Raw genomic sequence first — 23631 nt, 5'->3', positions numbered from 1 at the left:
GACCATATGCTAGGCCACAAAGAAAGGCTTAATGAATTCAGAAAGATCGAAATCATACAAAACAATATCTCTGACCACAGTGGAGTCAAGCTGGAAATTTGCAAGGGACAGAGACCCAGACTTCACACGACAATTTGGAAATTAAACAGCACACTCTTAGAAAAACAGTGGGTCAAAGAGGAAATCTCAAAAGAAATCAATGACTACCTTGAAACAAATGATAATGATAACACAACATCCCAAAATTTATGGGATGCAGCAAAAGCGGTACTGAGAGGGAAATTTATAGCCATAAATTCATATATCAAAAAAGAAGAAAGAGCAGAAATTGAAGAATTAACTACACATTTGAAGGAATTAGAAAAACAACAACAAAGTAACCCAACAGGAAGAAGAAGGAAGGAAATAACAAAGATAAGAGCAGAACTAAATGAAATAGAAAATAAAAAAGCACTTGAAAAAATAAACAAGACCAAGAGCTGGTTTTTTGAGAAGATCAACAAAATTGACAAACCTTTAGCGAGACTAACAAAGAAAAAAAGAGAAAAGATGCAAATACACAAAATAAGAAATGAGAAAGGTGATATCACCACTGACCCCACAGAAATAAAGACTATCATAAGAGGATACTTTGAAAAACTATATTCCAACAAAAATGACAATTTAGAGGAAATGGACAAATTCCTAGAAATACATAAGCAGCCCATACTGACGAAAGAAGAAATTGATGATCTTAACAAACCAATCACAAGCAAAGAGATAGAATCAGTCATTAAAAATCTCCCAACTAAGAAGAGCCCAGGGCCAGACGGCTTCACAGGTGAATTCTACAAAACATTCCGGAAAGAACTAACACCAATCCTGTTGAAACTATTCCAAAAAATCGAAACAGAAGGAACACTGCCTAATTCCTTCTATGATGCCAACATTACCCTAGTACCAAAGCCAAACAAAGACACTACAAGAAAGGAAAATTACAGACCAATTTCTCTAATGAACCTAGACGCAAAAATACTTAACAAAATACTTGCTAATCGTATTCAACAACACATTAAACGAATTATACACCATGACCAAGTGGGATTTATCCCAGGTATGCAAGGATGGTTCAACATAAGAAAATCAATCAATGTAATACACCATATAAACAGATTGAGAGAAAAAAACCACATGATTATATCTATAGATGCAGAAAAGGCATTTGACAAAATACAGCACCCCTTCCTGATAAAAACACTCCAAAAGATCGGAATACAAGGAAACTTTTTGAACATGATAAAGAGTATATATGAAAAACCTAAAGCCAACATTGTTTACAATGGCGAAATCCTGAAATCCTTCCCTCTAAAATCAGGAACAAGACAAGGATGCCCATTGTCTCCGCTCCTATTTAACATTGTCTTGGAAGTACTGGCTCGAGCACTGAGACAAGAACCAGATATAAAAGGCATTCAAATTGGAAGGGAAGAAGTCAAAATTTCATTATTTGCAGATGACATGATCCTATATATAGAAAACCCTGAGAGATCTTCAACAAAGCTCCTAGAACTCATAAATGAGTTTAGCAAAGTCGCAGGTTATAAGATCAATGCGCAAAAATCAGTAGCATTTCTATACACCAATAATGAGCAAGATCAGGAGGAAATCAAGAAACAAATACCATTCACAATAGTAAATAAAAAAATCAAATACTTAGGAATAAATTTAACTAAAGAGGTAAAAAACTTATACATCGAGAACTATACAAGATTGTTCAAGGAAATCAAAGAAGACCTAAATAAATGGAAGAATATTCCCTGTTCATGGATAGGAAGACTGAATATTATTAAGATGTCTATCCTACCAAAACTGATCTACACATTCAATGCAATCCCAATAAAAATCAACACGGCCTTCTTTAAGGAACTAGAAAAACTAACTATGAAATTTATTTGGAATAAAAAGAGGCCCCGAATAGCCAAAGACATATTGAAAAAGAAAAACGAAATAGGAGGAATCACACTTCCTGACTTCAAAACATACTACAAAGCTACAGTAGTGAAAACAGCATGGTACTGGCATAAGGAGAGACACACAGACCAATGGAATCGAATTGAAAGTTCAGATATAGAACCTCATGTATATAGCCATATAATATTCGATAAAGCCACCAAACCCTCTCAACTGGGAGAGAATGGCCTATTCAACAAATGGTGCCTGGAGAACTGGATAGCCATATGTAGAAGAATGAAAGAGGATTACCATCTCACACCTTATACAAAGATCAACTCAAGATGGATCAAAGACCTAAATATAAGAGCCAAGACCATAAAGACCTTAGAAAGCAGTGTAGGGAAACATCTACAGGACCTTGTAATAGGAAATGGCTTCATGAATATCACACCAAAAGCACGAGCAGCAAAAGAACAAATAGATAAATGGGACTACCTCAAAATTAAAGCCTTCTGCACCTCAAAGGAGTTTGTCAAGAAAGTAAAAAGGGAACCCACACAATGGGAGAAAATATTTGGCAACCATATATCTGATAAGAGACTTATAACTTGCATATATAAAGAACTCATATATCTCGAAAACAAAAAGATAACCCATTTAAAAAATGGGAAAAAGATTTAAACAGACACTTCTCCAAAGAAGAAATACAAATGGCTAAAAAGCACATGAAAAAATGCTCCAAATCCCTAGCTATCAGGGAAATGCAAATCAAAACTACAATGAGATACCATCTTACTCCCATAAGATTGGCAGCCATGAAAAAAACAGTAGAATACAAATGCTGGAGAGGATGTGAAGAAAGGGGAACACTCATCCATTGCTGGTGGGAATGCAGAAGGATCCAACCATTCTGGAGGACAGTTTGGCAGTTCCTCAAAAAATTATCCATAGATTTGCCATATGACCCAGCAATACCACTGCTGGGTATATACCCATCAGATCTGAAAACAAGGACACAAACCGATATATGTACACCAATGTTCATAGCAGCATTGTTCACCATCGCCAAAAGTTGGAATCAATCCAAAAGTCCATCAACAGATGAGTGGATCAATAAAATGTGGTATATACACACAATGGAATACTACTCAGCTGTAAGAACCAATACACTACAATCGCACGTGATAACATGTATGAACCTTGAGAATCTTATTATAAGTGAAGCAACCCAGGCATTGAAGGACAAATACTATATGACCTCAATGATATGAAATAAGTTAACTGCCTCAGAGAGCTAGAGTCTGGAAAAGTGGCTTACTGGAAATCGGGGGGTGGAGGAAGGATGTGAGTTAATGTCTGTAGGGGTGGAATCTGTGATGAGCTGGGGGTAAGTATGAGCACAAAGAAGGGACAAAATGGGGGCAAGGGGTTACCTTCGGGTGGGGTTTTCTGGGTTTGAGGGGGGCTGGGGATGGGAATAGGGGTAATATGGTCCAAGAAATAGGTGGGAGGGAGGGGCAACATACAAACATGGGAGAGTGCCAGAAGTTCGTTGAGAACTAAATGTTGAGTAAAAGTATCAAAGCATAAGTAGGAGGGTCACCTGGTTAGGACGCTCAGGGGGTATGGTCTGATGCGGGATGAACCCCGGAGGGAATAGCTGAAGGCTCATTTTGCCAAGGTGGGTTCTACCATTGGGTGGGGTGGACCTATATCCTGGGGAAGACTAATGCCGTCGAATAGAGAGAACTGTATCTCTCGTGAGAAAGGACGGCTCCCAGGGCATTAGATTGGCAGGCGTTGTGGGCCCTAAGGGGAGGGGAAAATGGACGTGCAATGGATAGAACAAAGGTAAATAAGGGGGCAAAAGAGGAGTTATGTGAGAGTACACGAGGATGAATATAAAACAGCTAATATTACACCAAAAACATATAGGGGACGACAGACTAATAATGAAAACCATAAGACAAAACATAGGATAACTAAAAAATTTAGAAAACTGTACAACCTAAAGTATGGACCACATAGTAAGCACAAATGTTACCTTGTTTGAAAACTATAGTTTCGGAATCTGTACATCAGTTTCAGGAAATATGATATGAATAAGTTAAAAGATTATTGCTGTGGAAGGGAAAAGGTTTTATGGTGGATCTGGGGAAATACTGTATATTGTATATATGAATTTTGGTGATCTAAGACTCTTCTGAAGCTGACATTATGTTGGGATTCACTTTACGGGAAGTTTTGGATCACAGAGTGGTTCAACAATGGCAGCGGAGGAATACTGATATGGGATGTTATTGACAGGATATATATGGTTGACAGGGAGTTATACAGGGCATATGCCCAGGGTATATGGTAATGTCTATATATACTCATAGTGGAAACAATTAAAAACAACAGCTGGGGGGGTACTGGGCTCCTGGCCGGGGGGGTCACTGTTGTGGGCCCTGGGAGAGCAGCGGCAATCCTCCAGGTGCAACGGCAAGAACCAGGAAGGAAGGAGGGCCCAACAGTGGGCTCTTGATACTAATGGCTACACTTTTGAGCCTATGCACCTGCAATAAGAACAAGGCCTAGAGTAGCACTGTGCCTGGGGGTTTCCTCCTGACAGCCTTCATGTTACTCAAATGTGGCCACTCTCACAGCCAAACTCAGCGTGTAGATGTGATGCATTCCCCCCAGCGTGGGACACGACACCCGGGGATGAGCCTCCCTGGCACCGAGGGATCACTACCACATACCAGCTGAAGAAGCAACTAGAAAATGACCTTGAATTAAAGATTCAATGCGGAACAGCAGAATATACCTGTCTACATATAATAACATGACTTCAGGAAGCGGTTTGACCTAATGTAAGGGGGAAATGGAAAGGAGAAATGAGATTATAAGGCTGTGAGTCTAAAAAAGAGTCTGGAGGTTGTCAGAAGGAATACCCCTATGTACAACTGAACAGAGTCTAAGAGACAGATAAGGTAGATACAACCCCAGGTATTGGTTCTTTTGAGGGATAAAGAGACCCACGGGTTCTACGGTCATGGCAGAAGGGGTTCACTGCCATGACAGATGGCCCTTCTTTGGAGCTGGTGTTTCTGCGTGATGGCAATGGACTCAGAGGGGATCTCTTTTCACAAGACTTGCATGCTACTTTATTGGAATTGTAGTTGGTGCTGAGTTTAAGATATATGTAGGGGATTTGAATCTCTGGACTGATAATATGACACCCAGGCCTCAACAGACTTCAGCTCCTACACTTTGACTTATTGGATTTACTCCACTCAGCTAACATGGAGTTGAAGAAGGTCAACCACCACAACATGGAGCCTAGAGTGTCTACAACTAGAAGCGGGAAGAGTGCATCCAGTACCCATGTGCAATCTAAGCCCTCACTTGACATAGGTGTGCAATGGACACAACCAATCCAATGTCCACAGAGAAAATGTGAAATGGGTGTGGGAACGGTAGCCATGGGGGCTGCTGGGTGTGGGGAACGGGAGGAAGAGATGAGATGTGGGACGTGGAGTTGTCCTGGATAGTGCTTCACGGACAATTACGGGACACTGTAGATCCCCCCAGGGCCCACTGGATGGAACGTGAGAGAGTCTGGGCTATGATGTGGACCATTGACTATGGGGTGCAGTGATGCTCAGAGATGAACTTACCAGGTGCAATGGATGTATCACGATGATGGGAGAGAGTGTTGCTGTGGGGGGAGTGGGGGGCGGGGGCGGTGGGGTTCAATGGGACCTCATATATTTTTTTTTAATGTAATTAAAAAAATAAATAAATAAATAAATATTTAAAGAAAAAAAAAAGAAAGCCATGGAAGCCAGAAGCTGAAATCAACAAAACCTGGAAGAGGTGAGAGATACAAGCAGATGCCTCTATATGCCTTACCATGAAACAGAGGAGCCAAGGATTGTGAGTAGCTGGTCGTCAGGAAGAAAGCATTGCCTCGATGATGACTCGGTTTGGGCATTTTCACATAAACGAATAAATTTCCATTGTTTAAGACAAATCATTTCATGGTATGTGCTTTTAGCAGACTAGGAAACTAAAAGAAACCTCAAGACCATGATTTTAGCCAAAACTCTCCAGTTCCACAAATAGTTCTGCACTATCTCCAATATTACCAAGGATGAAGAGCCCCAAAACAAATCTATAGATTTTACAGATATTTTTTGTCAAGCCCACAAGTAACCAATAATACCCCTATTATATGAACTTTTTCATTTATCTACTCAATCATTTATTCAACAACTATTTATTGACCAGCTACTATGTGCCAGGTAGTGTTCTAAATGCTGGGGGGGGGGGGGAATTAGAGAAAAAAACAAGGTCCCTGCTTCATTAAGTTTACATTCTAGCTGGGGAGAAGGGCAGTGTGAGAAGCAGATCACAAATAAGCAAGTGAGTATATATAATATGTCAGAAGGTAAAAGTGCTAAGGAGAAAAAAATAAGCTAAAGTAAGGAAGAAGAAGAGCATTGAAATGGAAGGATAGATGCTATTTTATAGAAAGCATCAGAGAACACCTAATGAGAAGGTGATAATTAGGGGAGCCAGCCATGTACATAGATGGGGCTAAAGTATCCCAGGTAGCTAGCATAGAAAGTTCAAAGGCCCTAATGCAGGAGCATGCATGGTGTGTTCAAGAAACAGCAAGTATAACAGCATAACAAGCATGGAGCCAGCAAGAAGAGTGGTAAAAGAAAAGGTCAGGATTGTAGCAAAGGATCAGCCCATGGTGGGCCTCCTAGTCCATTTTAACCCTGAATGAGATGGAGGCCACTAGAGGGCTTTAAGGAAAGGAGAACAACATGATGTAATTTACATATTGAAAAGATCACTATGACAGCTGTGTTGAGAAAAGACTGGGGTGAGATGTGAGGAGTGTGGGAAAAGGCAAAGAAACCAGTTAGAAGCCTATTCAAAAAATCTAGGTTGGAGATGATAGCTTGGTCCAGGGTTGAAGCACTGGAGGTGGTAAGAAGTGGTTAATGGAGATAGAGACAAAAGGATAGTTGTTGGTTCAGATGGGGAATACGAAAGAAAAGTAAAAGTAAAAAATGACCTCAGAGTTTTTGGCCTCTGTAGGTGGAAGACTGATATTGTCATTTCTTGAAATTAGAAGCAATAAGGAGAGATCAGGCTTGAGTTTGGAAGTTGGGTGAGAATCAAAGTCAGATGTTTGGAACATGTTACAGTTGTGGTGTATAGAAGATGTCCAAATGGAAATTTCGAGTAGGGCTTCCAGGGTCCTAGTTTTAGCTATAGACTTTAGAACTTTAGCTAAAACTTTAGAAGTTATCAGTGATGTATGGAATTCAATCCATGAGGCTAGAAGAGATCAGTAAGGAATAGCATGTAGATTTATCATTCATGGTCCTTGCAACATGCTGCAACCATACAATTTGAGAAGAAATTAATAAAGGTTCTATTTAAATGGTGTGGCAAAGTTTAGGGTAAAATAATAAGGAATGATGCAAGAGAGAGAGAGGTGGTTGAGTAGAGAAGGACCTCAGACAAAAACTACAAACTTTACTCAAGGGAGGCAACCCAGGAATGAGGAGGTTAGGGAAATAAATACCCCAACATACTCCCTTCTCATCCTCCAACAGGCAACCAACGGCAAAGGATCCTCTTGATATGGTGCATTTAAATCACCTCTCAGAGTGCAAATCAAAGAAGGAGAGAGGGTTCCTAAAAATGGGACTGAGCTCTCCCTGAGGTTAGAGAGTCTCCTTATGGATTCGATGAAGTAATCAGCCATATTGGAGAAGCCCACATGGCAAGGAACTGTGGGTGGTCTCTGGTATCTGAGAACAGTCTACAGTCAACAGCCAGCAAAAGAACAGAGCCCTCAGTGATACAGCCAAAGGAAATGACTATGCCAACCACATAAATGAGCTTGGAAGCAAACTTCCAGATGAAAATGCAGTCTAGCCAACACCTTGGTTGTAGCCAAGCATTCGGCTAAGCTGTTCCCGGACTCCTGACTCATGGAAACTGTGAGATAATGAATGGATGTTGTTTTAAGTTGCTAAATTTGCAGTAGTTCCTTACACAGCAATATAAAACCAATACAAGGAGGTACCAGGAAAAAAAAAAAAAAAAAACCAGAGAAGTAGTGCAGAAAATAGAAGAACCAAGAAAGTGGCTTCCGAAAAATGAAGAAAATGTTTCAAGAAGTGAGTCTTCCATTGTGTTATGTCATAGTTCAGGTCAGATGTTAACAGAGAATTAATCATTAGAATTTAACACCATGCAGCCAACTAGTGGCTTTACCAGGTAAATGGAGAAAAATGCCTGATTAAAGTGAATCCAAGAGAGAATGAGAGGAAAAGAAGTAAGCTGGTGATTATAAGAAAATTTTCCAATAATTTTGTTATCATAAAGAGCAATGTAGCAGTAGCTGGAAGAGAGTATGGGGTCAAGACAAAATGCTTTCACCAGAAGAGATATCACATCGCTTTTGATTATTCTTTAGATTTATCAAATAGAGGGAAGCAGATTTGGCCCAGTGGTTAGGGCATCCCTCTACCACATGGGAGGTCCATGGTTCAAACCCCGGGCCTCCTTGACAGATGTGGAGCTGGCCCACACACAACGCTGATGCGCGCAAGGAGTGCTGTGCCATGCAGGGGTGTCCCCCACGTAGGGGAGCCCCATGCACAAGGAGTGCGCCCTGTAAGGAGAGCAGCCCAGTGCAAAAGAAAGTGCAGCCTGCCCAGGAATGGCACCACACACACGGAGAGCTGACACAACAAGATGACACAACAAAAAGAAACACAGATTCCTATGCCGCTGACAAAAACAGAAGCGGACAAAGAAGAACATGCAGAAAATAGACAAAGAGGTCAGACAACAGGGGTGGGGGGAAGGGGAGAGAAATAAATAAATAATAAAAAAGATTTATCAAATAGAGAGGAAAAATTGATGTAGAAAAGAAAAGGAGAATTTTGTGGACTTAGGTCCTTAATAGGCAAGAGGTGATAAGAATAAGTGCAAAAATGGAATTAGGCCAGGATAAGAATAAGAATAATTACCCCTAAAACCAGAGAAGACAGATTATTTGGGTTCAGATACAAAAGTTAAATAAAAATAGTTAAGAATAGAAGCCTAAAGAATCATTTAAAGAGTAATTTCCTAAATGAAATTCTAGAACATTAAATTCAACCATGCAATTTTTTTAACATTTTGGGGAGATATAATTCACATACCATAATATTCACCCTTTTCAAATGTACAATTCCTTGGCTTTTAGTATGTTCACAGAGTTGTGAAACCACTATAATTTCCATAAGATTTTCTCAGCCTGATAAGAAACTCTATACCCAAGAGCAGGCACTCTCCATCCCCTTCTCCTTCCAGCTCCTGGAAACCACTGATGTAATTTCCATCTCTATGGATTTGTCTATTCTGGACATTTAATTAGAATGGAATTGTATGTGATCTTATATGACTGCCTTATTTCACCTCCCAAAGTTTTCAAGAGTCATTCATGTTTTATGTATCAGTATTTCATTCATTTTTATTGCCAAATAATATTCCATTATATGTATATGTCACATTTTGTTTATCCATTTATCAATTGATGTATGTATAGATTGTTTCCATTTTTTAGTTAAAATGAATAATGCTGCTATGAACATTTGTGTACAAGATTTTGTGGGGACATGTTTTCAGTTCTCTTGAGTATATACTTAGGAGGGAAATTGTTGGTTTATATGATAATTCCACATTAAAAGGGGTTGTACCATTTTACAATCCCAACAGAAATGGGTAAAGTTTCCAATTTCTCCACATTCTCACGTACACTTATTATTGTCTGTCTTTTTTGGTTATAACTACCCTAGTGAATGTGAAATAATACTTGAGGTCTTGATTTGCATTTACCTAATGACTAATGATGTAAAGCACTATTTCATGTGCTTATTGACCATTTGTATATCTTCTTTAGAAAAACATCTATTCAAAGACTTTGTCCATTTTTTAATTGGGTTATTTATCTTTTTATTGTTGAATTGGAAGTGTTCTGCAGGTATTCTGGACACTTATACCTTATGAGATAGATGATTCAAAAATATTTCTCCCATTCTGAGTTGACCTTCCTGATAGGGTCCTTTGAAGCACAAATTTTTTTAATTTGAAGCAATCGAAATTATCTATTTTTTCTTTTGTTTCTTGCACTTTGGGTACTAAGAAATGATTGCCTGGGAATTGGATGTGACTCCAGCAATTGAGCTCCTGCCTACCACATGGGAGGTCCTGGGTTTGGTTCCTGGTACCTCCTAGAGAAGATGAGCAAGACGGGAAGCTGGAATGACAGGCTGGCACAGCAAGCTGACACAAGATGATGCAATAAGGAAACACAATGAGAGTGACAACAAAGTAGGGAATGGAGGTGGCTCAACTCCCACTGGGAGAGCCCAGGTTCCATTCTCAGTGCTTCCTAAACAGAAGACGAGAAAACATGGAGAGCATACAGCAAATGGACACAGAGAACCACAGCAAGCACAAACGAGGGGTGGGTGGGTAGAATAAATAAATTAAAATCCTAAAAAAAAAAGATACTATTACCTAATCCAAGGGCATGAAGATTTGCTATGTTTTCTTCCAAGAGTTTTTCTAGTCTTTGCACTTACATTTAGATTTTTTATCAATTTTGGATTAGTTTTGTATATGTTGTAAGGTAGTATTCAATGTCATTCTTTTAATGTGGATATCCAGTTTGTTCCAGCACCATTTGTTGAAAAGACTACTCTATCCCCATTGTGTTATTCTGTCACACTTGTTGAAAATCAATTGACCATAAATGTAAGAGTTTCTTTCTGGACTCTCAATTCTATTCTATTGCTCTGTATGTCTGTCCTTATGCCAGTATCATAGTCTTTTGATTACTGTAGCTTTGTAGCAAATTTTGAAATCAGGAAATGAGGGTCTTCAAACTTTATTCTTCTTTTTTCAAGATTGCTTTGACTATTCTAGGACCCTGTTTAGGATTTTTAGAACAGGGGGGATTTTGATAAGCACTGTGTTCAATCTGTAGATCAATATGGGGAGTATTACCATCTTAACAATATTGTCTTCCAATTTATGAAAACTTGATAATTTTGCATTTATTTAGAACTTATGTAATTTCTTTCAAAAATGTTTAGTATACATAGTGATAGCTGGCATCCTTGCTTTTTTCCTGACATTTAAAAGAATGCTTTTCAAGTTTCATCATTAACCTACTTGCTGATTAACTATATATATGTGAGTCAGCATTATGCATGTTTAAAAGCTTGGACTTTGGAACCTATCTGCCTGGATTCAAATTCCAGTTCTGGCACTTACTGCCTTGTTACATTGGACAAGTTATTTCTGGCTTGGTTTCCTCATGTGTAACATAGGGGATGATGGTGCCTAACTCAAAGTGTTGTTTTGAAGATTAATTTTTTTAATTGTAAGTCTTGAGTATGCAACTATTGTTTATAAATTTTTATTTTGAAATAATTTCAAATTTACAGAACAGTTGCAAAAATAATGCAAAACTCATAAAGAGAATTTCAACATATCCCACACTCCCAGATATCCAAAGCCACCAATTTTAACATTCTGTTGCCTTTGCAATACTATTTATCTATGTTTTGCATCAGTAAAGTTGGATTTTAAAAATGGGTCTGAGTGGAGGTCAGGTGCATTACAATGTTTAGTATACACAAAACTAACATCGTTAATGCATGAGAAAAAAATGGTTTGTTACTCACAGGTCCCAGAGAAAGAGGGGGGCCATGACAAGTCAACAGGAAGCTTGATAGCTCAGGTAGCTCAACCAGCAGATGAGCAGCACACAGGTAAAGTGAGAAGTACTTGTGACTTGTGCCTTTATTGGTCCAAGGGTGAAGTTTAAGAGATTTCCTAAAATCAAGAATCGGTTAGTTTAAAACAAATGTGTATGACAAGTTGAATGAGCTGGAGATCCAAAGCCAGTAGAGAAGGTTAGCTTATCATTAAGGTCCAGCTGTGGATTTGGGGTGAGTCAGGCGGGTGGTGTGGGTGGTGTGGGTGGTGGCTGCAGATGCGGGTTTAGGTTATCAGGGAGTTTATGCCCAAGGGCTGGAAAGGTGCTTATTAGTTGGGCCAAAGATCAGTATTGAAGCAAGCAATTTAGCCAAAGTAAGATGGTGAGAATAGCACCAGAGAGATTGGGCCAAACATGCATGCTCCGAGTATTGCCCAAGAGTTACTCTGCTCACTCCTCAGCATCCCCGGGATCCGCACTGGAACACAGGCTGGCTCTGCATTGAGCCAGGGAGATGGGGCAGGGGCCAGCCAGAGTACCACAAGATCCTATCGCTTTTCCGATGCCTTTTTCTTGATTTGGCACTCACGCTGTTGCTGCAATCATTTGTTTTCTGGAACTTTTTGAAATGTTTCTGCCAGTGCTTGCTGGTTGTTGGATGCTTCTGTAGGAGTATGCAGCCCTGAGGTGGCTCACTCCGCCGTCTTGATCCTGGCGGGACCACTTAGGTACATATCTTTTTAATATTCTGTGAGACAAAATGGAAAGTACACAACAAGCTATTCTGATGCATACTGAAAATATTTCTCTGAAAGAAAAGCAGTTGTTTGAATGAGTTGCAACTAGACACATTTTTCATGAAATACTAGAAAATTATGATTTGGCACTCACCCTGTTACTGCAATCATTTGTTTTCTGGAGCTTTTCGAAAGATGTTTCTGCCAGAAAATTATAATATTTATGTTAATTAGAATATTAGGAAAATTAGTGTTGAAAGTCTTGTATATTTGACACTGTGAACCTGACTGCATCGGTGGCAAAATTAATGAATGTGATTTTTTTTTTGTATTATATGATGAAATGTATCAATCTTTGGAAGATCTATATAATTCAGGGAACCACTATTTTCCAAATAAACTGTGCATGATGTTACAAAATTATACATGGATAAAAGATTCATTAAAAGGGCAAGATAGACTGATGGATTTTAGTGCAACAGTGGAACAAGTATGGCTTCAGATTCTAAATTGCAACTAACCTTTATAATATTACTGTTCACTGAGTTTTGATTTTTCAAAGAACATCCTGTTCCCTAAGACTGGGGTTCCTCAGCATGCATAGCATCCAATGGGCCCTTCCACATCCCTCCCACCATGGAACTTGAGGAGCAAGAATAACCAAAACAAATATCAAGCTCATGCTGCTTGCTGTGCTATGAGTAATGGCCCAGTAATCTCATGTCTTCTGCCAGCATTCATGAAACTGGCAGGCTAACCTGTCAGCTTGTAAATGAGGCAAAATCTCAGACCCCTCATAATTCTTGACGGATAATACTGAGTGATGGGATAATCTTTAAACTAAGTGAAAGGTTCGTGTGAGTTAATCCTAGGAAATAAATTAGAATGATTAAGATAGAATGGTCTAAGGAAGGCCACTTTCTACAGGTAATGAGCAGCCACTGAAGGTATTTTGTCATGCATATAAAATGGTAAAAGTGTTACTTCAATAAAACTAACCTGACAGCAGTGTGCCAACCGCCAATGTAGAGATGGAGCTAGACCCAAATGTCAACAGCTGCAGCAGTAAACATTTACTGAATACCTACCATGAAAAAGGCGTTGTAAGAAGTCTATTTAATCCCTATTACAATTGAATAAAGTAACTCTAATAAGTACTACACTTATATAGTAGTGACTATGTTAACTGCTTTCTATTATATATATATGTATTAACTCACTGAAAATGCATAACAACCCTATAATGTAGATACTACTACATTACCATTTTACAAATGAAGATACTAAGGTACCTAAAGATTAAGAATCTTGACCAAAGTCACAAACAAGTACATTGTAGGGGTAGGATTTGGCCCTAGGAAATCTTTTTACCAGAGACTGTGTTCTTAACCATTCCCCCATACTAACTCTTACATAAGGCATATGGTATTATTATTCCCGTTTTACAGCTGTATAAACAAATATAGCAAAATTCAGTCCCTTACCCCAGATCATAAAGCTAGTAAGTGGTGAAATCAGGATAACTCTGCTAAATATAAAAAGAGAGAAACTGTGTAATCAACTATATAAATTAAATTTGTAAACAAAGTTGAGGTCTTTTCACCTAATCCTCTTATGGTTCTTATTTAAAGGGATGCCTTTTGAAGTTGTTATGGAGAAGGAACTGACTTAGATTTAAATAGGTCATATAGTCATTAGCCTAGTGACCAAAATAGGTAAATGAGGTGAGCAATGCCTACAATATATCACCAGTTTAGGACACTTCAACTTACAGTGAGCGGAACCCAAACCAAAACTCAAAGTTAGCAACAAATGGAATTAGGGACTCATACTCTCTCTCTCTCTTTGGTATCTCTGATTCTCTCTGACCATTGACATCCTTCTCCCAGATTTTTTTCCATGAGGCTGGAACCGTGTCTTTCATCATCTCCACAATTTACAACCAAAAAGAGAAGGGAAAAAAAAAAAATCTTTCTCTGATTCAGTCCAAAAATACCCAGGAAAGGATGCTGTTTAGCCTGGCTAGAGTCATTCTCTCACTTTATCACCAGTCCCCATGGGCATGGGCAATAGGGTGATACGCTAGTAAAATCTGGGTCACTTGATCATCAGTGGATGGCTGCAGGCTTCAGGGAGTGTTGTAAAGAGCAAGTCAGGAAACAATGATTAATAGTCTTTTCTAGAACCATATTATTGAAGTTGCAGGAGAGCCATCCCTCAAAATAAGTAGGCAGGGAAGAGGAACAGTGGTCCCAAACAAACAGGAGCAATAGATCTTCACAAAACGCCTGAACCTTATCTCTAATTTATAAACACTTTACATTCAAAACACATTTTGAAACTTATTTCATTTCATTTCAATATAAGGCAGAAATTTATTGCTCTAAGTATGGATATCTTTTTTTTTTAGGAGGTACCAAGGATTGAACCCAGGACCTTGTACATAGGAAGCAGGTGCTCAACCAATGAGCTACACCTGCTCCCCTATATATGGATATCTTGAGTTCTCTTATAAGACCATCTCCTTGGGGAAGGAGAGTGCGGATTATACTTCTTCTGGATATTTTTCATACACTTAGTAAATTTATGTTGAGAAAATGCCCAGTTAACCTTCCTTGCCACACCATAAATGTGAATTTTGCATTGGTTTATAGCAACAGTAGTTTAAAGAAGATTGTCATTGTTTGAAATTTTTCCTTTGATTCACAGCTGACTCAACGCTTTTGCCCCAAGGGAGATAGCTCCTATACCATTTGTCTTTATATACTTAAGAGCACAGTGTCACTACATAATCTAATCAAATTTCCATTGAGCACTGATACTGTGATGGTTCTTAACATATTGCAAGCTTTTTAATGTTTCCGTTACACTCTTACCACAGCCATTTTTCATAACTTAAAATAATGCCTACTATCTTTAATCATTTGGCTAGGTGTTTCATGTATCTTATCTAATCAACAAAATTTTTGTTTACACACGCAAATACGGTTAAGATGTTGACAATGAGACCTAGACAGATTAAGCGATATACCCAAGCTCATGACCCTTGTATGTGGTAAAACCAGGGCTCCCACCCAGCTGTCTGTCTGTCTGTCTATCTGACTTCCAAGGCTGTCCTTGGCACTTTCAGCTAGAAAAGCACGCCCTAACTGCATCCCTTACTATCACAGCCAATGTTTCCTTTACATTGGTGTGCCTTCAGTCCAAACAGAAATGTTCACCTTCTAACATAGAGTGACACTTTTCCCTCCACACACCCAGGATGGAATTTCCAAACATCCAAACCATCCTCACATTAAGCCGATTGTTTAGAGAGGTCCTCATCTTGAACACTTTAGGCTGTCAAGAACCAGGGACAAATTTGTGTTCTCACGATACAGAAATGGTTTTCTAAAATTATCTTCAGGAATAAAATCATAACAAAGTTTTTGGATGGAAGGAAAACTTGGTATATGATTTTGTTTTGTCTTGCTGAAGAGTTTTTCCTCACATATTTAAAAATCTTATTTGGAACAGAAATTAAGCAAGACCAGCTTCAGCTGGTAAAAATTTTTAAAAAGCTATAGACTACTGCCAGCTGACAGCCTTGTTCACGTCTCCTGTGTGTCAACACCTCTACTTCTGGTAGCAACATCAGTGCAGTCACCAAGAACGGCAGAAAAAAACATAACTCAGCCATGTGAACCCAGCAGGGATAACTGAAGAGAATGACAAAACAGTGTCAGTAAGCAGAATAACTGTGGGTAAGAGGGAGTCACGTGGTCTAAACACAATACTCTGTTTTTTATTTCACTTTAATGACTACAGATTCATGTAAGGTAAAACACATTTGTTACCAAAAGGGAAGACTTTTCCCTTTTCTTAATTATAGAATAAATTAAGTAAACAAGGTCTAAACCCAAGATTTTAGCACAGAGAGAAACTAGTCCCTAAATTATCCTTCAGTTCTAAAGAGCCAAAGGACTTTACACAGTTCATTTTTTAATTTTTCTGTTCTTTATTTTTCTTTTCTTTTCTGGAAGAAGTTGGAATATACCTGCTGGTGTCATTGCCATACCCTTATGGTCCCAAGGGAGAGGATATAGAAACAAAAGGGATGGAAATAAACCTAAACTGGAATTTTCTTGACTTTACAACTGGCTGAAGAAGTTTTCTTCCTAATGAATTGGAGATAATTCACAATGCAAATGGAAGGAAAGCCCTATGATAGCTTAAAGAAATATGCAAATAGTAATGTGTGCATAATGATTTTCGTGTTAGATCCTTATATTTTTTTAATATACTTTAATAATACATTTTAGCTTCTTTGGAGGGTGGGAGCTTACTTGTTTTACATATGGTTTTGGATTTGGGCTCTATGGGTGTGTGTATGTGTGTGTGTTTGCATGTAAGTCACATTCGTTAAGAGAAAACTGTCATATATCCACAGAAGAGCATGATAGAAAATGCAATGAAACAAAATCCCATTTACAATAATAACAATAAAAGACAAAATTCCAAGGAATAAGCATAACATATAATGTGTAAATCTATATGAAGAAATTTTAGTATACCAAAGAAGGGCACCAAAAAAGACTTGGACTAGTGGAAAGGTATACCATGTTCTTGGATAAGAATACACAGTATAATAAGAATATCAATGCTCTGTAGTTTATAAAATCAGCATTATCTTATTATAAAACTATTGGATTTTTTTCAACTAGACAAGCTGATTCCAAAAATCATATGTAAAATAAGTATGAAAGAACAGTTAAGGTAATTCTTTTTTTTCCCTTCCCCCTCCCTTGCCCCTGTCCCTATCCTGCTGTTTTTGCTATCTCTGTCCATTCCCTGTGTGATCTTCTGTATCTATTTCTCTTTTTGTCTTCTCATCTTTTCTCCTCTAGGATTTACCAGGATTTGATCCTAGGGACCTCTGATGTGGTCCCTGTCAATTGCGCCACCTCAGTTCCTGGTCTCTGCTGCACTTCACCTTTACTCTCCCCTTTGTCTCTCTTTTGTTGCATCATCATCTTGCTGTGTGACTCATTTGTGTGGGCACTGGTTCACTGTGGGGACACTCGACTTGCTATGTGGGCACTCAGCTTGCCAGGAGGGCAATGGCTAATCATGCAGGCACTCAGCTCACCACACAGGCATTCAGCAACCCATACTGGCACTCGCATAGGCACTTAGTTCACCACATGGGCACTCAGCTCACTGCATAGATACACACATGGGCACTTGGCTCACCACACGGGCACTAGGCTCATCACACAGGCACTCAACTCACCACACAGGCACTCACTTACTGCACAGGCATGATTTCCCGTCTTCTGTTTCACCAGGAGGCCCCAGGGATCAAACCCAGGTCCACCCATATGGTAGGTGGAGGCCTTATCACTTGAGCCACATCTACTTCCCAGCTAAGGTACTTCTGAAAGAGATAAAATGGAAGGACTAGACTTATTAGATATTTTAAAAATATTATTAATGCTATGGTAATTAAAACTGTATGGGGAAGCAGATTTGGCTCAACTGATAAGAGCACCTGCCTACAACATGGGAGGTCCAAGGTTCAAACCCAGGGCCTCCTGATCCATGTGGTGAGCTGGCCCATGTGCAGTGCTGATGTGCGCAAGGTGTACCATGCCATGCAAGGGTGTCCCCCACATAAGGGAGCCCCACACGCAAGGACTGCGCCCTGTAAGGAGAGCCGCCCCACGCAAAAAAAGTGCAGCATACCCAGGAGTGGCGCCGCACACACAGAGAGTTGATGCAGCAAGATGACGCAACAAAAAGAGACATAGATTCCTGGTGCCACTGACAAGAATACAAGCAGACACACAGCAAATGGACACAAAGAGCAGACAGTTGGGAGGGGGGAGGAGAAAGAGAAAAAAAAAACAACAACAACAACTGTATGTACATGCACACCACTATGCAAAGATCAATGAAATATTATAGAAAGCCCAGAATTAGAATCAAATACATACCAGAATTTAGGGTATAAGAAAGAGATGACAAAATGTGGGGAAATGATGGAGTAATCATTTAATGTTAATAAACTTGGTGGCTGTCTTGGGAAAAAATGTTTATTCTATCTGTAGTAACTTTATACAAAATAAATTTCACTTGGATCAACTATAAAAATGTTAAAAACATAAAATATAAAAGATATAGAAGAAACCATATGTAGGTTTTTTAGTAACATAATCTTAGTGTGTGAAAGATTTCCTAAATATGGCTCAAAACCCAAAAGCATAATAGAAAAGATAAATTCAGTTATACAAAGTAAAAATATCTGCATAGTGAAAACTATCTTAAGCAAAACAAAAGATGAATGGCAAACTGAAAAAATATATTTTCAACCAATATCACAAAGGGCTAATTTCCCTGAAATATATAAAATGAGCTCAAACAAATCAAACAGCGAAACCATCCACCCAATTGGATAAAAAAAGAAAGGAGTACAAATAGACAGTTCATAGGAAAGAAAGTAAAAATGAGAGAAAGGCAAATAAATTCCACATTGAAATATCATGTTTTGCCTATCAGATAGGCAAAGATCCAAAAATTTTATTGCATGTTCTTTGGGGGTGGATATAGTGGAAACAACATGCATTGTTGTCAAGAGTGTGTGTTGGTACAATCTCTTCTGAGTGTAATTTGGCAATGTCTATTAAAGCTACAAACATGCAAACTCTTTAACCTAGGAAGGATTATTCTACGGATTTACTTACACCTACGTGTGGAATAGGAAGGTATGAGGTTATCCACTGCAGCTTTTTTTTTTAACTGCAAGATATTGGTAACAACTTAATATCCTTCAATAGGGGCTGATAAAATAAAACTTGGTACACCCATTTCCTAGTGCTTATTTCATACAATTCCAGACAGGGAAAAAAAGAAAATCCCCAGTATAGTGACTCTAAATTCTGCTTTCCAAGGCAGACTGGGTTGATAGTTATTGTTATTAGCATTTCATCACATTAGAAACACTTTTTACTTTCAAAGGTGTCACTATGTAATAAAATATTTAATCATCTTAGGCATACTTCCTGGAGGTGAACGATGAGAGTAGGGTGAGGCAAGGAGTAGGATGTGAGGTTGTATGGAGGTAGGGTAAAGAGAAAGGAAACTCAGTGCTTCCCAGCCAATCCGATATCACACAGTTCTTTTCCCCTTGACTCAACAGAGGCTGTAAACTGTAGATGTTAAACCTCTGGAGCCAGACAGCCTGGTTCAAAGCCTGTCTCTACTAGCTGTGGCCTTGGCAAATTCCTTAACCTCTTTTTCCTCGGGTTCCTCATCTGTGAAATAGGAATACAAATCTCATAGAGTTGTTGTGGGGATTAGATACATATATGCAAAGCACTTAAAATAGCACCTGACACCTACAAAGGACTACAGAAGCATTACCTATTACAGGGGTTCATAGTCTTCTGTGTGACTACCACATCTAAACCTTGATAGTCATTACATTTCTAAAGATCTAATCACTAAAATAAATCTCAATTTAGAACTAAATATAAATTGGATTTACTCATTGAACAATTGTTTTTTTAAGATTTATTTTATTTATTTATTCCCCATCCCCTCTTGCCACTTGCACTCACTGTCTGCTCTCTGTGTCCATTTGCTGTGCATTCCTCTGTATATGCTTGTCTTCTTTTCTGTCTTCACTTTAGGAGGCACCAGGAACCAATCCTGGGTCCTTCCAGTGTAGGAGAGAGGCACTCATTCACTTGAGCCATCTCAGCTCCCTGGTTTGTTGTGTCTCTCATTGTCTTTCCTCTGCATCTCTTTTTTGTTGCATCATCTTATTGCAGTATCTATGAGGACCAGCTCACCTTCACCAGGAAGCCTTGAGAACCGAACCCAGAACCTCTCATATAGTAGATAGAAGCCCAATTATTTGAGCCACATCCACTTCCCAACAATTGTTTTTTAAGCACTTATATTTAAGGCTCTGGGTGAAGCTCTAGAGGAATAACATTCCATAAAATTATGTAAAATGCAATAGGAAACTAAGGTGAGTTGATAAAGCTCACATGTATGATATTATATTTGATTTATTATATGATTTATTGATTATAGCTTTTCCAAACTATCAAATTCAGTAAAAAGCAAATGGCCTAGTTTCCAGCAAATTTGTTATTCTCTTGATTATCTAGCAAGCTTAATAAAACTTCCAGAGAGAATTAACGGGGAGCAGATGTAGCTCAGTGGTGGAGTGTCTGCATCCCATGTATAAGGTCCTGCGTGCAATCCCCAGTACCTCCTAAAAAAAAAAAAGAGAAAGAGAAAGAGAGAATTAAAAACTATTAATATAGACCAATAAATGAGCACTGAAATGCTCTATCATGGTCAAGATCAAGAACTTGGGAACCACGGTTTGAAGCTGGTTCTGCTACTTTCTACTCATTAGGTTCCTCATATTTAAAATGGTTAGTTATAGCTACCAGTTTCATAGTGTCATAATGAGTTATAATGTAAGGCATTTACCTAGAGCTTAACATGTAATAAATGCTCATTAAACATTTGCTAACATCATTACTATGGTTTCTCTGAATTTAAATAAACGGCATTTATTTTTCTATCTATATTACATCTTCTCCCAATTTGCCTCTAAGCAAATGAGACTAAAGATAATTTGTTCTTGCTAGAATATTAATTTTTTTAAAAATATATTTCCAAAAACAGTGAGTTACTTTCTAGCCAGTGTACAAACTAAGCTCTTTTTCAGGGAGTCACATAACCCTCTCTTTGTTTAGGTGATTTCTAGACTTCCTATTTAGGCAAGGCCCTGATCTAGAAGACATAACTCCTCCTAATCCTGCTCTGGTGACACAGCATGAATGATAGAGCTATAAACAGACTCCCTCCTCCTCCTGCACAAGTCATCTGTCTGGAGCAAGAGGGCCCAGTGAGTGGGAATTCACTTGTCAGAGACAGCCTCGAACTAATTTCTTCAACATACATTTGTGGCACCAAAACCCTTCAGCTATATGCTCCCTTACAGTTGCATTCTAAACCAAAAGTTTTTCTAAGTCATCTTTGTTCCTTTGTCATTTCAGAGTGCTACACTTTCAAAAGGGACTTAAATATCAGCCATATTCATTTAAAAATTTTAAAAGAAAAAAAAGTTGATGAATTACCAATATAATTACTAAAGTGTATCTTAGGAATTTTAATGTCACATGTTCTAATGGAAAAGAAAGCATGTTTGAGGACTAAAAAGATTAACTGGGAATTGAACTCTCAAGCAGGTATTTTTAGGACTCTTTGGTGGTGTTTTAATGTCAGCTTAAGAAACAAAGCAAAGTGTTTGTTTCTCATAGTTGCTAGGTAACATATAGGGTTTGATTTGGTCTCTGGTCATTTTAAAAACAGTGCCATGATTATAAGAACAATAAACAGTATTTTCTTTTTCTCAATTTAATATTAAAGTACTTAAGAGCAGTTAGCTCTTAATAGTTGGTCACTATTACTTAACAGACTTTATTGGTTTCCATAATTCTTATTCCAGAACCCTGAAACCACATACTATACTCTTCAAAGAATAATTATGTTCCAGTACTGCATTAGTCTGTATTTCTATTTTAGGTTAAAGATTCACATGAAAGTCAAGGTACTGAACTTTATAGCCTTTTCTCTGAGTTTCTACACAGTTTGATCATAATATTAGTGAATCATCAAAATATTCCTATTTTAAGAAGGCAATAGTGCAGCATGTTCTTAGACAGATTTTCATTTAAAATCACTACTGAACTGGAGTAAACTTCAGTTATCAAAACAAATCCACTTCTACAAAAACCTAATAACCCAAACAAAATGGAAATATTAGATTTCACTACTAATGTATTTTTTGCATTTTTAACATAATTTTTAAAATTTCTTACCAAGTTAATATACATTTTAATTATTTTAGTTAAGTCAGACACTACAAAGGAATATATAATAAAAAATTATATGGCTCTTCCTACCCACTCCTCAAATCCCTTCAATCCAACTCCCAAGATTAATCACTGCTATCACTTTCTTGCAATGGCATGTTTTTAAATTTTGCTTGAAACTTAAAGTCTACTGTTAGAGCTTATATGCATTCTTTCCTAATTTTTCCAGCATCCCTGGACCCAAACTTTTCCCTTCTGGCTCTTCTTTCATAGTTCCCCCTTCTCCCACTTCTCTTTCTGGCAAACACACACACACTGTCTAAGGACACAGCTAACTTACCATACTGGATGGGAATTTCTGGATATAAGCTATTAAAGAATAGTGTATGTAAAGCAGCTTTCCCAGTTCTTAGATTGGCCTACGTTTAAAGCATCAAACAATCACCCAAGCTCTCTCTTTCTCACTTATTTATTTTTATTAACTTTCTTTTGTTCTGTTTTGTTTTGTTTTTTATTCTCATTTGTGATTCACACAAAAAGCTAGAGGGTTTGACTTATCTGGGCCACTTAGAGGTAGAGGAAGTCCACTTCAGGCACATGTGCTAGGTAAATTCCTGCTAAGTAATATCTATAAATAACCTGTTGACCCTCCAAAAGCTTTCTTCTAGGTCTTGTCATCTGCCAGTTTCCGGATAGTCCTAACAATTCCATGTTCCAATCATAGGACAAACTACTGTTCTAAGCCCTACTTTTTGGTATCTAGAAGATTAATTTCCTTCCTGTTTAGGCTTGGTTTCTATAATGGGGAATTCATTCTCTCTCTCTCTCTCTCTCTCTCTCTCCTCTCTCTCTCTCTCTCTCTCTCTCTCTCTCTCTCTCTCTCTCTCTCTCTCTCTCTCTCTTTCTCTCTCTCTCTCTCTCTTTCTCTCTCTCTCTCCCTCCCTCCCTTCCTCCTTCTCTCTCTCTTTCTCTCTCTCTTCCTCTTTCATTTGGAATCCTTCCCTTGCCATAAGCTGTTTTCCAAAACAGTTCCTCAGCAACCACACTCTGAATTAAAATCATCCTTGGGTATTCTGTTTATGGCTTGTCATCAACACTTTTTAGGGTGCCTGCCTGGCTTATGCCCCCTTCCTTGAGAGCTGCCTCTTCTATCCAAACTCCCAGCTGTTTATATCACCTGATCTTATTCCTCCTCAGCTAACAGCTGCTTGGATCTGAGCTGGACATCTGACCTTTGGGCTGATCCAATCAGATTATCCCAGTTGAGAACTTGGACTAAGCCTCACTGGGAGTG

Source organism: Dasypus novemcinctus, chromosome 12 (assembly GCF_030445035.2).
Source record: "Dasypus novemcinctus isolate mDasNov1 chromosome 12, mDasNov1.1.hap2, whole genome shotgun sequence".
Taxonomy (NCBI): Eukaryota; Metazoa; Chordata; class Mammalia; order Cingulata; family Dasypodidae; genus Dasypus; species Dasypus novemcinctus.
The sequence above is the reverse complement of the archived record's forward strand: the minus strand, read 5'-3'. Positions refer to the sequence as shown.